The following is a 15343-nucleotide window of genomic DNA, read 5'->3' on the forward strand; positions in this document are numbered from 1 at the left end:
AAATCTAAAATCTTTCTAATTTATACAGTACAATGCAAATGTTGACGCAAAATGCTTTCAAAAATTAGTTTTTTTTCATAAAATGCAAAGTGAATGAACAAAAGAGAAATCTAAATCCTATAATTTTTTGGTGTGACCACCCTTTGCCTTCAAATCAGTATCAGTGATTTAGGTCCACTTGCATGTAGTATTTGAAGGGAGTCAGCCGGGAGGTTGTTCCAAGCATCTTGGAGGACTAACCACAGATCTATGGATGTCACTTGTGCAAATATTTGTATCTCCATGTAATCCCAGACAGACTTGACCATGTTGCAATATCTTGACTTTCAGGACTTGTACTTCTCTACGCTGAAGATAGTTCTTAATGACATTGGCTGTATGTTTGGGGTTGTTGTCCTGCTGCAGAATAAATTTAGGGCTGATCAGATGCCTTTCTGATGATATTGCATGCTAGACAAGTATTTACCTGCATTTCTCAACAATCAGGACACCAAGAAATGGGCAACGTTGAAAACCGAATATGCAGTGGTCGGCCAAGGAACCTTGCTCTAAAGATGTTGCGTACAATTATGACTTATTAGGGTATGTGCAGACATCATCTTTTTTAGGCAGGTCTGCTCAGGAACCCACCTGAAAAAAAACACTAAAGAAATTATCAAGAGATTGAGCATCTGCATTGCTATGTCACGACTTGCTGTGCATGTGTTCAGTCTTTTTGAGCTTCTTTTAACAGCTTCAAGCTTTGAAAGCCACAAATTGGTTAATAAAAGTGACCTGACCATCCTTCAGGTGGCTTCCACTTATGGGTGTATACAAAATGTAAAAAAATCGGGGGGAATGCCGCAAAATACGCTTTAGGAAAATAGGAAAAACACCTTCTGGGTTTTCATGAAGCATCTTCTGCTTGAAAAACTCAACGTGTCCGCCAGCATCTAAAAGGTATGTGCACGTACCCTTAAACGAAGTCTGTTATCAGATTTTTGCAACTTATCGTAGTGCAGCATATTGTAGAGACAGAGATGTCACTTTCTGGGCAGTTTTCTGTAGTTTTGATAATCTTCTGATACAATGATGTAGTTCTCCATATTCATGAGCTCTATATAACCACGACCAAACCACTGATTGGCAGTTTTGTGCCTATGCTGAGGACTGCAGCAGATAAAACAGTGATTTTATAAAAACAAGAGCAAGCAGCCCGGTTAGTGATGCGTCACTGAAATCAGGGTTGTGCTGCTCTCAGATGGGTTAGCAAAAATTTTTAATTGTAAAATTGTAATTGTGTGTTTGCCATATTTTCTGTTGGGATAAAGCAAATGGGGGTGGCCACCTTGGAAAACTGCTGTACTTGCAAAATCAAGCAGTTGCTTGTCAATCACATAACAGCACTAGCTAATGGCGGCATTGTGTCCGCTCTATTTAACTTTCCCTTTTAGTTTTGCTATTGTTGGGTGTGTAACCTTTGTAGTTATACAGTAGAGCACAATTGCAGGTTATCAACTTACTCATATGAAGAGGCATTTCTACACTATATGCTATAAATATATAGCAGTTGTTGGTCCCACCAATGCAACCTGCAACTTTCTTGAGATCATGGTCCTGTTGTGCACTGCTGTCAGATAAGGTGGTCAGAATTCCCATTAATTTGTAACGGAATTCTGTTCACTTCTGTAATGGCAGCAGTGTGTAACAGGACTCTGTGTTACTGATTGATTCAGGTTCCAAAAGTGGGACTTGTATCTTCTATACATACAGTGGGTGAAATAGATTTTGAATACTGCACCATTTCCTAAGTAGTTATATTTCTAAATGTGCTATTCACATGAAATTCTCACCAGATGTCAGTAACAACCCATCTAATCAACACAGGCAAAGAAATCAAACCATAGATATCCATAAAATATGTGTAATAATGAGAGGTGGCACAGGAAAAAAGTATTGATTGCATGAAGGAGGAGAGGTGCATAACGCCATGGAAAGTCATGACACCAGCTGAAATCTATTGGTAATTAGAAAGTAATCCTGCCACTTACTGAAATATAATATCAGCTGGTCCAACTGATGGCCTATAAAAAATGTCTCATTACCAAGGGTGCCACACAAGAAACCGCTCTTGATGGGTAAAACCAGTGAGTTGTCTCAAGACCTTTGAAACCTTATTGTTGACATGTTTGGTATCTATGAACTCGTAATGACCTGGAGAATTATAATGGCAGGTCAGTTTTAGCATTTAATGAACCTAGCAAAAAAGCCAAACCAAAACAAATGTGGGATTGCCATTTTCTGTTACACGACATGGTAAATCCAATGGTATCGTTCAAAAGTACAATTCGTCCCACAAAAAATAAGCTCTCACATGGCTATATTGACTGAAAAATAAAAAAAGTTGTGGCTCTGGGAAGAAGGAGCGAAAAACGAAAACGCAAAACCGAAAAAAGGTCCGGTCATTAAGGGGTTAAGTGGGAGAACTTGCACAATTGGTGGCTGATTAAATACTTTTTTTCCCCACTGTATGCAAGCTCAGCACACAAGACTCCATTGCTGAACAAATAGCATGTTTAAGCTTGTTTAAAGTTTTCTTAGACTAGCCTGTAAAATACTGGGAGAACATCGTCTGGTCAGATGAGACCAAAATTGAACTCTTTGGATGCTATAATGCACACCATGTTTGAAGGCCAAAAGGCACTGCATATCACCCCAAACACACCATACCAACAGTTAAGTTTGGAGATGGGAATATCATGGCATCAGGTTGTTTTTCAGCATATGGCACTGGCAAACTTCATATAATTGAAGGAAGTATGAATGAACAAATGTACCAAGACAGGAAAGGTTTCAGAGAAACAAAATCTAGCTGCTAGATTGGCTGAGCCAATCACTTGACCTGAATTCTATGGAAAATTTATGGAAGGAACTAAAGCTCAAAGTTCATAGGAGCAAAGGGGACCTTCAAGATTTGAAGAGTGTGTGGAAGAATGGGCCAAAATCACACCTGAGCAATGCATGTGACTAGTTTCTCCATACCGGAGGCATCGTGAAGCTGTCATCACCAACAAAGGCTTTTGTATGACATTAAGTTTAATTAAGCATGTTCAATACTTTGTCACTGTTATATCTCATTATTACACAATTTATGGACATCTATGATTTGATTTCTTTGCCTGTGTGAATTGGATGAATTATCGTGTGTGAATCATCGACATTTGGTGAGAATTTCTTGTCAATAGCACCTTTAGAAATAGATTTTCTTAGAAAATCTGTGACACGTTCAATACTTATTTCATCTGCTGTATCTTGCTGATTAAATATAAATAATTTCTAGAATGTATGAGATGGGAAAGCATTATTAGCTAAAAAAGAAAAAAAACCTTTTGTGTATGGCTGTACAGATAGTGACCAGTTTCGACTTTCAACATTGCTAAAAATATTATGGGATGATTGATTCACTACAAATTGCAAATTGTAAGCAAGAATGCAAATTCATCAACCTTCTGGATTTCACTTTTGCAATTTGTCAATTTTTACTGGGCAAAGTCTGTGGTATATTCAAAGCACTTGTTCATCGAAGACTGCAGAAATATTCACACAGCCTGCTACAGATATTGCTGGGGTGAAAATTGACACTTTCCCTTGTAGTTGACTGGCTAAATATACTGTATTTCCCCTGGAATATTGTTAGTGCTGTTACTCCATGTACCCAGCTGCCTAGTCCCAGTGCCCAGCTTCTTGGTTTGTAATTTATTGCATGCATATTTTTTATGAATGCAAATCACACTTATTTTATGGTGAACAGTGATAAAGTTCCTAAAGGAGAAAAAATGTGGCGCTAGCTAAGCGTAGTAAGTAGACATATTCGGGTTCGACCGAACAGTTAAAAAAAAATAAATAAATAAATAAAGTTTGGGTTCGGGTACCAGAACAGGACCCGACCCCTAACCCAGACCCCAATCACTTGAATGGGGGGCTCAAACATCTACTGTTTGCCACGCTGTTATGTGCATGACAGCGCGGCAAACATTGCTTCTGATCGGCGGTAAAATAATTGGCATCAGGCTCACACTGTCATTTGACAGTGTGGGAACCGCAGCTGACCAGCAGTAGTGATTTTACCGCCGATCAGAATCAGTCTTTGCTGCGCTGTCATGACAGCGTGACAAGCACCCGGTGATCGGGGGACCGAACCCGAACAGTAACACGGACTTCCTGGTGAAGTCTGTGTTCGGTGTCGATGTCCAAACAGTAGGTGTTCGGTACGGACGCCAAACTTTACTGTTCGGCTTCACCCATTTTTAGTAGTAAGTTATTGAGAAGGTGAGTATCTATAGGAAATGGCTCACCTGTTGCGATTGTGCAAACAGAGCCACAACTCCAACTTGAAGTATGGATGTATTTGAAAAAGACTGCTGCCAACCTGGTGAGGAGGGATTAGACACGGAAACAGAAGTACCCCACAGCGTGGATACCAGAATGGAGGACTAGGGAATGGCGCTGTCTTTGCCATCGAGAGAAATCAAGGTGCAGAAACTACAGGTTGCTTGTAGTTAAAATTTTATTCAAACTGATATAAAACAAATACTATATGCACAATGTGTTTCAGCTGTTTGTAGCCTTGATGTGTATGGAGAAAATGAATTTGATCCTTCTTCTATAGCCCTTTCCCAGTGTTAAGAGAGGGAAGAGATGCAAAAGAGGAAGAGGAGTGATTAATTCTACATTGATCTTTAATATATGAAAACTTTATCTAAAAAAAACCTATTTGTAGTAAACATGTCAATCTAATTAAATTTCCATTTGAGAACTAAAATGTATAAAAAAATACACTTTAAAAAGAAATATATAAACATTTTAAAAATTCATGTTTGTCTTTTTTACTATTTTTATTGTATCTAATTTTTTTTTTTAGAATTTTTCTTTTTTTTAAAGAACAGAAGTGTATTTTTTGTAATACATTTTAGATTTTAAATGGGAATTTAATTAGATTGATAGGTTTCCTACAAATAGGTTATCACGCCTCCTCTTCCTCTCTTGTACCCTCTCCCTCTCTCACCCTGGGAAAGGGCTATATAAGAAGGGTAAAATGAATTTTATCCATACACATGAAGAATGCTGCAAACAGCTGAAACGTGTTGTCGTGTATACAGGTTTTTTTTGTTTTGTTTTATATCCGTTTGAATAAAATTTTACCTACAAGCAACCTGATCTTCCTGCACCTTGAATTCTCTTGGTGGCAAAGACAGCGCCATTCCCGGGTACTCCATTGTGGCATCCACTTGTTTTATGGTGCAATGCTTTCTATAGAAATGAAAAGTAACATAAAATGTAAAGAAGTTGTAGAGGATTAGTCGTGAAGCTTTTATTACTGTAGATAATTTTTTATACTAGCAGTTGATTAGTCTTTTTGTCCAGTGCATGGTCGTCTCCTTTCCCAGATTGGCCACTTGATGTCGTCTGTGTTCAAGAAACCATATTTGCCATTGCCCTTCTACAGAGTAAAATCTGTGCTGCTATTGTTCATGAACCCACAAAACTACAATGAACTACAAAAAAAAAAATCAGCACTACAAATATTTCCTTTATCACAAAGGTGAAAATTTTTTCCAGTATTTTCCAAACATTTTTGTAGCCTCAATATTCTTTTACTTTATCTATATAGTTATTATGGCTGTCTGGACCAGATCACATTCTCCTGATCATCATGATCATAACTATTGTCGCCAGAAATTGACAGAGGACTAGAGCAAAATTTAGACCCTGAATAATATTGATGACCTATTGAAGAGAACCAGTAAGGCCTGTTTCACACTTCAGTTTTTTGTGTCAGGTAAAATCCGCCAAAAAGGCGGAAAAGCGGATCCGTTCTTAACTGATGTGAACGGATGCCACCGGTTCCGTTTTTTGACGGATCCGCCGAATGAATTTTAAAGGAACCGCTGCCCGGGAAGGAGAGAGAGAGATTCCTTTCTCCAGGCATGCGCACTGTAAAATGCGGATCCTACAACAAAAAAAACGTTGCAGGGTCCGTCCAGGCATGCCGGCGGACGCAAAAAAATTGGCGGATCCGCAAAAAAACGGATCCAACGGATGGCCATCCGTCAAGATCCGCCGGTAATGCAACTCAATGGGGAAAAAAACGGATCCGCCAAAAGAAATGGCGGATCCGTTTTTTTCAAAAACCGGCGGATTTTGACTGATCAAAAACGGAAGTGTGAAACCAGGACTAAGCTCCCCTTGGCTGGACGGTTTTAGTAATTCCTTATACTCAAAAAAAACTTGCATATGAAAGGCAGACTCGCCAAATCCTGACTGATGCACTAGCAGGATGCAACAGGCCTCCATTGATAAAGGCTTAGGGCAGAACAGGTGCAACCCACTGATGAAGACAGCCAGTAACCCAGCAATGGAGGGGCTGTCTGCCTAGTGGGAACAATGCACACAGATAAGGCTTGCACAGGACATCAGTCACACAGTGCGGTGCAAAGTCTTATCTGTGTGCATTTTTCCCACTAGGCAGCCAGCTCCTCTATTTTCTTTTGGATACTGGCTGTCTTCATCAGTGGGTTGCACCTGTGCTTCCCTAAGCCTTTATCAATGGAGGTCTGCTGCATCCTGCTAGTGTATCAGTCAGGATTTGGTGAGTCTGCCTTTCATATGTAAGGTTTTTGAATTTTTTCTTATGTTAGTAATTCCTTATACTCCATGCATCTTCAAACATAAGCAATTTATGGTTCATGTCATGTACAGACCGTAAATTCCAAATTAGCTTCTGGTCTCCTGACATGAACGAACAGTCTCACGGGCATATATGAGACTGGGTGTGGATCTCCTGCGCCAAACTATCAATCAGAAAATAGTTGTGAAACAGATTAGAGAAAATGATCTTGGAGACTAAAAAAACTGGAAGAACTGTTTTCTTTTTAAGAACTTAGCATTATGCTGTTCCGAAAATGCTCAGCCAGTCTTGAAAGGTTCTCCTGGTGGCATGTGTCTGCCCATAGTATAATTCACCAAGTGTAACGGAAACAAAGCCCGTAAGGATATTACCAGCACCGCCCCATAGATGGCTCCATACAACAGCAGATAACTTGTATTCTGCAATGTTTTAGTAGGTCACATTTTTGTATGTTGGAGATCTAGTCTGCAATCATTTACTTATAATTGTTATTAAACACGTTGGTACATCTTCACGTGGATTAAAACGAATTAGAAGTTCTGCTGTTTTCTGAGTACTCAGGCTGTGTTCACTTGTTGCGGTTTTGCTGCTTTTTACAGTACAAGCAAAAGCTATGAGAGTTCAGAAATCTCATGCAAACACATCCTTTTCCTGACTGAATTGGAGAACCACTGCTTTCTTGAAAACTGCACCATGTCACTTCTTTCAGCTTTTTTGTATTTTTTTTTACTCCTAGAAAGCAATGAGTAAGTGCAAAACATTGCCACCAGTTTTTGCTGCATTTTTTGTGAAAAAAACGCAAAGACAGCAGGATGTGAGACCCATTTATTTTTAGAAATCACCTGCAAGTCATGAAAAGCATAAACAAGTGCAGAAAGAGGCCAACTCCACTGATGTTAGACATTTTCTTCCCTAAATCTTATTATGCCATATATGTCTGATAGATAATGGGTCCTATCTCTGAGACTGCTACCTATAATCAGGATGTTCCGCAATTCCTACCTGTTGTATTCCTCATAGATGTCTGTGGGTGTGCTCACAATAGTTGTGGTTCACAGAGTATTGGGCACCTATGGCATATCCTGTGGACATGGTGTAACGGGGTCTTCTGTGCTGTAATACCTATTTACATTACCACCCCGTTTCGCTGTAATACCAATTTACATTACCACCCCGTTTCTCAGGAGGTCCACTCTGCTTTTCCTCACTTTTGAATGAAGGGTGCTGGCTCGAAAGGCTTTGTAACATGGGAACATATAAAAGATCACTGCTTCTCCACGTATTTCCAGTGTGACATTTTACTCATCGGTCTCAGAATATATATACATACAGAGGGCAGGACAGTCAATGTGTCGGGCCAGTAGATAACAGGCTCCAATTTAAGACGCCAGACGTACATTACAATAGCCGTGGAATTTACAAAGGTGGGGGGAGGTCAGAAGTGGGATATCTGGTTTACCTCTGCCCAGGGGGGCAGCCGGTCAGTTGCTGCATTAAGGGCATACATCTCACACCTATCATACATGCATCTCCTATTTGGGGTGCTGGGGGGTTCTGTACCACGGTTCCCCCTTTTCAGCGATGCGATCGGCATACACAGTCTGATCCTTAATTGATCGGCTTGGGGATGACTGAAGTCTACGGGGTTGGTACAAGTTCCATTTGTCGACTTAGTCCCTTGGCATTACCTTTTTTTTTTGCCGGGTCTGTAGTGGATGATGAAGTCTAGAGGTTGTAAGGCTAAACTCCACCGCAGTAATCGGACGTCTCCAGAGACCCGATTATGCCACACTAGGGGATTATGGTCCGTTAGGAGGGAAAACTGTCGTCCATACAAATATGGTTGTAACTTCTTGAGTGCCCGTACTACTGCCAGGCACTCCTCGATGGCCGCATAGCTTACTTCGCTGGGCAGTAGTTTCTGACTCAGGTAAGCTACCTGGTGGTCTTGACTGTCCGGCCCGACTTAGCTCAGCACTGCCCGAATCCAAACATAGAAACGTCTGTGTGAACAAGGAAACATTTAGTTGGATCGGGTGCGGCCAATACCGGGGTATTTGTGAGGGCGTCCTTTAGTTGGCGGAAGGCTTCCTCACACTCGGGTCCAGGTTACCTGGTGGGTGAGGTTCTTGCAGGTCAGATCAGTGAGGGGCTTGGCTATGCTGCTGTAATTGGGGAAAAATCTATAATACCCGGCTGTCCCTAGAAATGCGATGACCTGGGTTTTAGTGTTTGGGGTGGGCCATTTGGCTATTATTTATTGTTATAGCGCCATTTATTCCATGGCAGTTTACATGTAAGGAGGCGTATACATAAAAACAAGTACAGTAATGTTAAACAATACAAGTCATAACTGGTACAGGAGGAGAGAGGACCCTGCCCGCGAAGGCTCACAATCTATAAGGGATGGGTGAAAATACAGCGAGGGTAGAGCTGGTCATGCAGCGGTTTGGTCGATCGGTGGTTACTGCAAGTTGTAGGCTTGTCGGAAGAGGTGGGTCTTCAGGCTCTTTTTGAAGGTTTCGATGGTAGGTGAGAGTCTGATATGTTGTGGTAGAGAGTTCCAGAGCAGGGGTGATGCGCGAGAGAAATCTTGTATGCGATTGTGGGAAGAGGAGATAAGAGGGGAGTAGAGAAGGAGATCTTGTGAGGATCGGAGGTTGCGTGCAGGAAAGTACCGGGAGACGAGGTCACAGATGTTCTGAGGAGACAGGTTGTGGATGGCTTTGTATGTCATGGTTAGGGTTTTGTACTGGAGTCTCTGGGCGATGGGGACTATGGCCTCAATCTTGTCTGGTTCTGGTCGCTGTTTCCCACTTCCCACCCAATGTCCTAAATACTGAACCTCTGCTTTGCCCACGTGACACTTGTTGGGGTTCAAGATGATTCCGGCCTTGTGGATCCTGTCCAATACTGTCTCTAGGTGATTTAGATGCTCATCTCATATCGCGCTGTAGATGGCGATGTCATCCAGGTAGGCACAAGCATAGTCCTGAAGACCATCCAGATGCTGGTCAGCCAGTCTCTGGAAGGTCGCAGGAGCATTCTTCATCCCGAATGGCATAACTCGAAACTGGAATAGGCTGAACAGGGTGACAAATGCAGACTTGGAAATAGCGTTAGGACTTAGGGGGATCTGCCAATAGCCTTTGCATAGATCGATGGTGGTCAATATTTTGCCCCCGCCAGCCAGTCTAACAACTCATCCATCCATCACCATTTTCTCATTTAGCTTGCGATAGTCTACACAAAACCGGGTAGTCCCATCCTTCTTGGGCACTAACACTACGGGGGATGCCCAGGGACTATCTGCCTCTTCAATGACCCCCTAAACGCAATATCTCTTGAATCTCTTGTCGCATCCCTTCTCGTACAGACTCAGGGACGCGGAAGGGGGGTTGTCTCAGGGGGTCTGATCCTGGGTCTCAACCTTGTGTTGTGCCAGGCGGGTGTTCCCCGGTCTCCCCAAAAACATCCTCTGTCGCTGCCTCAACAACGCCTCCGCCTGCTGTCTCCCGGGGCCCTAGGTTTTCTCCCAAGTGTACCTGGTCCCATGTTTTAGACTGAGTCCTCTCCTCTAAGACATAAGGCAAGGGGAGTCCTGCTAAATCCTCTGCTTCGGGTGCACAGATGGCCACTACCTCTTCAGGGCACTCCCGGTAGGGTTTCAGCATATTCACGTGGAACATGCGGATAACCCTGGGGTCATCACAATCGGTGACATTGTAGGTGGTGTCTGCTATTTTCCCCACTACCTGGTAGGGCCCCTGCTATGCAGCTTTGAACTTGTTCTGCCTAGTTGGTTCTAACACCAGGACCTTCTGTCCTATCTCAAAGGTGCGTTCTCTGGCCCTCCGATCGTACCATACGCGCTGGCGCTGTTGGGCCGCCTACATGTTCCCAAGTACAGCCTGAGTCCGCTCCTGTAGGCGGTCCTGGAATTCCAGCACATAGGGCACAATAGGTTCTCCTTCTATGGTTCCCTCCCCTTCCCGGTGTTCTCTCAAGTCTAGGGGTCCCCTAACCCACCTCCCGTATAACAGTTCGAATGGGGAGAACCCCATGGATTCTGGGGGCACCTCCCGATAGGCAAGCAGGAGGTGTGGCAAGAATTTTTCAAAGTCCCTGTAGGTCCTGGTAAAAGTCCCAATGAGTTGTTTTAATGTTCCGTCAAAACGTTCACACAACCCATTGGTTTGCAGGTGGTACAGGGCCCTTTTAATGGACTTTACACTGCACAGCTTCCACAGTTGGTTGGTCACCTCTGCTATAAACTGGGTACCTGTCATGATCCAGGTTGGATCTGACAGAGTAAATTCACAAAGTAACTTTTTCTTTTCCCTTGGCTGTGTGCGCCAAAGGTGGTTTTGCCCCCGGTCACCATTAGGGTCATTGCACTGTGGTGCTTTCAGTTGTAGTTTTCTCCCCGGTGGCCATTAGGGTCATTGCACTCTGGTTACCTTAGTTTGTGCACGTGATTATGTAACAGGTGTGAGTGCTCTATAAAAGAGTATCAGGTGTGTTAATCACGGTTGGTGATAAAGTATTCATTTGCAAGCAAGCCTGGTTGAAAGATGGAGCTAAAGGAGAGTCACGGGCAGCTGAGTGAGATTCCTGGAGTGTCAGCTATGGTGTCTGCAAGGAGTGCTAGCATGGCGTGGTGGAGTCGCAGTTAAGGTGTCAGTAAGGAGTTTGTGCATGGATTGGTGGAGTGGCAGCTGCGGTGTAGAGCTGCACTCAAAATGCTGGATTTGGTTGCTGAGAGCTGGACTCAAGCATGCTGGACTTTTTGGCAGAAAAGCAGGACTCATTTTCGGGACTCTGTTTCTGGACAGCTGCACACAGGTGTGGACTCTTTGCTCCAAGGCTGCACTATGATGCTGAGAAGGTCCGTTTCTGGACAGCGCACCCAGATGTCGGACACAGTGGAGGAAAAGATGCATGCAGGTGGTGGGCTCTGTTGCTGGGAGCGTAAGCAACGGAGCAAAGCTAAGTGGTGTTCCCCTGTTTTGTCACTTTTCCTTATGTGTGTTTAGTGCAGTGGTGGGATTAGTTTCTGCACCGACCAATTCCCTAGTGAGGGTTTAGGTGCAGGGCGAGTCAGGGTTTTGAGGCTCCTGATCGTCGCCCGGTGCGGAACCGGCCTAGGGAACGTTAGGAGTGTAGAGACACTGACTCAGGGGAGTGCAGGAGGTCTCCACATCCCCATTCCCTATCACAGGGCCGCCATTGTTATTGTTACCCAGGTCTTCCCCATTCCCTTTCTCTTATTGTATTAGTTACCGGCCTGCGGGCCGCGTCACATACAACAGGACGCGGCACGTGGAATTGTCCTATCAGTTACCAGCCTGCTGGCCGTGTCACTCAGGACGGGGCACGTGACAGTACCCTGGTCCAAGATAACCTCCCGGGGAAATCCAACCCGTGAGAGAACCTGGAGCAGGGCAGCCGCCACTGTCTCTGCCAGTATGTTAGGTAATGCAACCGCCTCTGGATACCATGTGGCATAATCTACCACTGTCAATATATACTTTTTCCCTGACGGACTGGGTTTGGCTAACGGCCCTATCAGATCGACAGCTACTTAGCTAAATGGCTCGTCCACAGTGGGGAGGGGGTGTAGTTTGGCCTTGCAGTGATCTCCCTCTTGCCAATGCGCTGGCAACTGTCACAGGTCTGGCAGTACTGATGAACATCATAGGTTGCCCCCGGCCAAAATAAGTTTTGTGTCAGACAATGCCTGGTGCGACTGACGCCGATGTGCTCGGCTAAAGGTATGTCATGAGAGATTCGCAGTAGCTCCTGCCTATACTTCTTGGGCACTACCAGCTGTCGTTTTATAGTGGGGCTCGTCCCTGTGTGGCGCTGCTCTGTAACCTGGTAGAGGAGTCCCTGATGCCATACAAACTGTTCCCCTTCCAGTACTCCTCTCCCCTCCTGTGCCTTCCCCCGATACCCCTGTAATGAGGGATCCTCAAGTACCTCCCTTTTAAACTCAGCTGGGGGGCCCAAGAAATGTGTCTGGCTATGGGAATACGTGTAGGGCTGGGGTGTCTTACCTGGGCCTCCTCTGAGTGTGATTCCACCTCCGCAGCTCGAGCTTGTCTCCGGGTGGTCACAGGATAGGTCTCAGCCAGAGGGGCGACCGAGAATGCTGACAACCTGGGCCCTAAGTCATTTCCCAGCAAGACGTCTGCAGGCAAATCCTCCATCAGGCCGACCTCAACAAGGCCATCCCCGACTCCCCAGTTCAGGTGAATCCTGGCAGTGGGACGTCGATGTATGGCTCCCCCTGCTACACGGACGACTACTGTCCGGTCCGTCTTCTCTTGGTCCTGGACGAGATGAGGCTTTACAAGGGTCAAAGTTGCTCCGGAATCTTTGTCCCTGCATACATTTCCCATTAACCCACACCACCTGTCGATGCTATTGTCGATTATCTGCCAGCACGGGGTCTACTTCATGCAGCACTTCCTTCATCTCTTGCATCCCCAGATTAGTCCTAGCCCCCAATGCCGGGTCAGCTTCGCCTTGGTAGTAGTGTACAGCTGCCCGGTTGACAGTAGCCGTTCCCGCCTTTGGTCACTGGGTACGCTGAGTCCGGTTGGGACATTGTCTTTGCAGGTAGCCCAGCTGATGGCAGGTGTGGCATCGCACCCCAGGGGGACTCTGTTAAGCCAGGGTTTTAGCTGGTCCCCCGACAATCTTCTGTGGTTTAGGGGCCTCCAGACCCATGGGAGGGCCCCTAGTGACAGTCTTTGATCCTGTCAACTGAGACCTCCTGGCATCATGATGTTCATCGGCCAGACGAGCGGCCTCCTCAAGAGTCACTGGCCATCTGTCCTGAAGCCATTCTTGTGTCTTGGGGTTTAGTCCAGTAAAGAATCGCTCTAATGAGAAGAGCTGGAGGACGTCCTCCTTAGTGGTTGCTTGGCTCCTTTGTACCCACTGTAGCAGTGGCCGCCGTAGTTTACAGTCCCATTTAGCCTGGGTATCTTACTTGTTTTATAAGTCTGCGGAACTTTTGGCGGTATGCCTCTGGTGTCAGCACATAACGGGCCAAGATCACTTCTTTGACCCGCTCATAGTCCATACAGTTCTCATCAGGTACCGTGCGATAGGCGTCCGCTGCCCGGCCTGTCAGCTTGCTGGCCAGAACCTGAACCCAATCCTCTGGCTTCACTTGATGAAGGGCACACTGCCGCTCAGAGTCTGGCAGAAAGCCATCAATGTCTTCCTCTGCCTCCCCCAACTGTCAGAAGGCATTATACTGGATTTTTTTGTGGCTTACTGCTGACGGTACCTGGGCAGAGGCCAGAACTCCCCCTGCTTGCTGACACTCTCCGCTCTGCCATCTCCATCTTGGCTAGCTCTATCTTGGCTAGCTCTACTTTGGTCCGCTCTGCCATCTCCATCTTGGCTAGCTCTATCCTGATCTGCTCTGCCATCTTTTCCTTCAGATCAGTACGCACATCAGCCATCACCTCTCATACGATCTCTACTGCAGGGTTTGGGCCATAGAACGCGAGTCTGCTCTTTACCTCCCTCTGGAATTCAGTCTCTTCCATGTGCACATTGGAGGGCGCTGCACCATCGTGTTCCATGATGGCTGCTATCAAATCCACTTTTGTTTTGTTGCTGGCGATTAACCCTTGAGCTTCCACCAGGTCTTTTAATGTATTCCTCTTTAACTTCTGGTAGTTGTTTTCCATTTAGTCCTTTACTCCTATAGATGAGGTATCATATCCCGCTGCTGCCACCAGTGTAACGGGGTCTTCTGTGCTGTAATACCTCATTATTCGGACTCCCATGACAGCACCACGAGAGAGGGGATCCGCCCTTCAGGAACAGGAAACCTACAGATACAAAAGGGCGGCACCTCTCCCACGCATCAGTTGGTTTCCTGTTCCTGAGGGGATGGGATCCTACAGAAGACCGGATCCCAGGGCCGGCCAGCCGATACAGGTAGTGAGGGAGTCTCCTACCTCGGCCTGGTGCGGAACTCCTGGAAGACGCCACAGTGGCCCAGGATGGGTGGCACGGTGGTGGCGTATGCAGCAGGGAGCGGCGTCCAGAGGAGGTCCGTCTCCAGGGTAAGGCCGCCGCCGGTTAGTATGCCCCCCCGGGGGCTCCCGGCTCCGGCGGCGCAAGTGCAGTGGTAACGGGGGCCGGCGCGGCTGCGGGGTGCTGAGACCGGGGAGCGCTGCATTCCAGAGCGCCCGGGCGTCCCGCGTGACTTCCGGTCACGTCGGGGTCGCGGTGACGTCAGGGGGCGGGCGGAGGATGCGCTTCCGGGTCGGCGGTGCCACTGCGCAGGAGTGAGAAACCAAGATGGCGGCGCCCATCATAAACGCCGATAAGCGTCGGCTCTCCGGCCAGGTGCGGCACCAGCTGGGGAAGGGAGCTCTATTAACAGTGGTGGAAGAGTCGCCCGCGGTAGCGGCGAGTTTAAGGGACATAGGGCAGAGATGAAGGAAACCCTAAAGTCTTTGTCCCAGCCGGAAAGTCTAAAGGGCGGGGTCCCGGTGGAGTCCGATTCCTCGGCAGAATGGAGGAGTTGTAGAGACTCCCAGGCTTCATCTCCCTCGTCCTCCTCAGGAGAAGAGGACTCTGGGTGGTTTTGTGTGCCACTTGACCGAGTAGACAAGCTGGTCAAAGCAGTCAGAGGGACAATGG

Source organism: Dendrobates tinctorius, unplaced genomic scaffold (assembly GCF_039654945.1).
Source record: "Dendrobates tinctorius isolate UK_male_01 unplaced genomic scaffold, ASM3965494v1 ptg000083l, whole genome shotgun sequence".
Classification (NCBI taxonomy): Eukaryota; Metazoa; Chordata; class Amphibia; order Anura; family Dendrobatidae; genus Dendrobates; species Dendrobates tinctorius.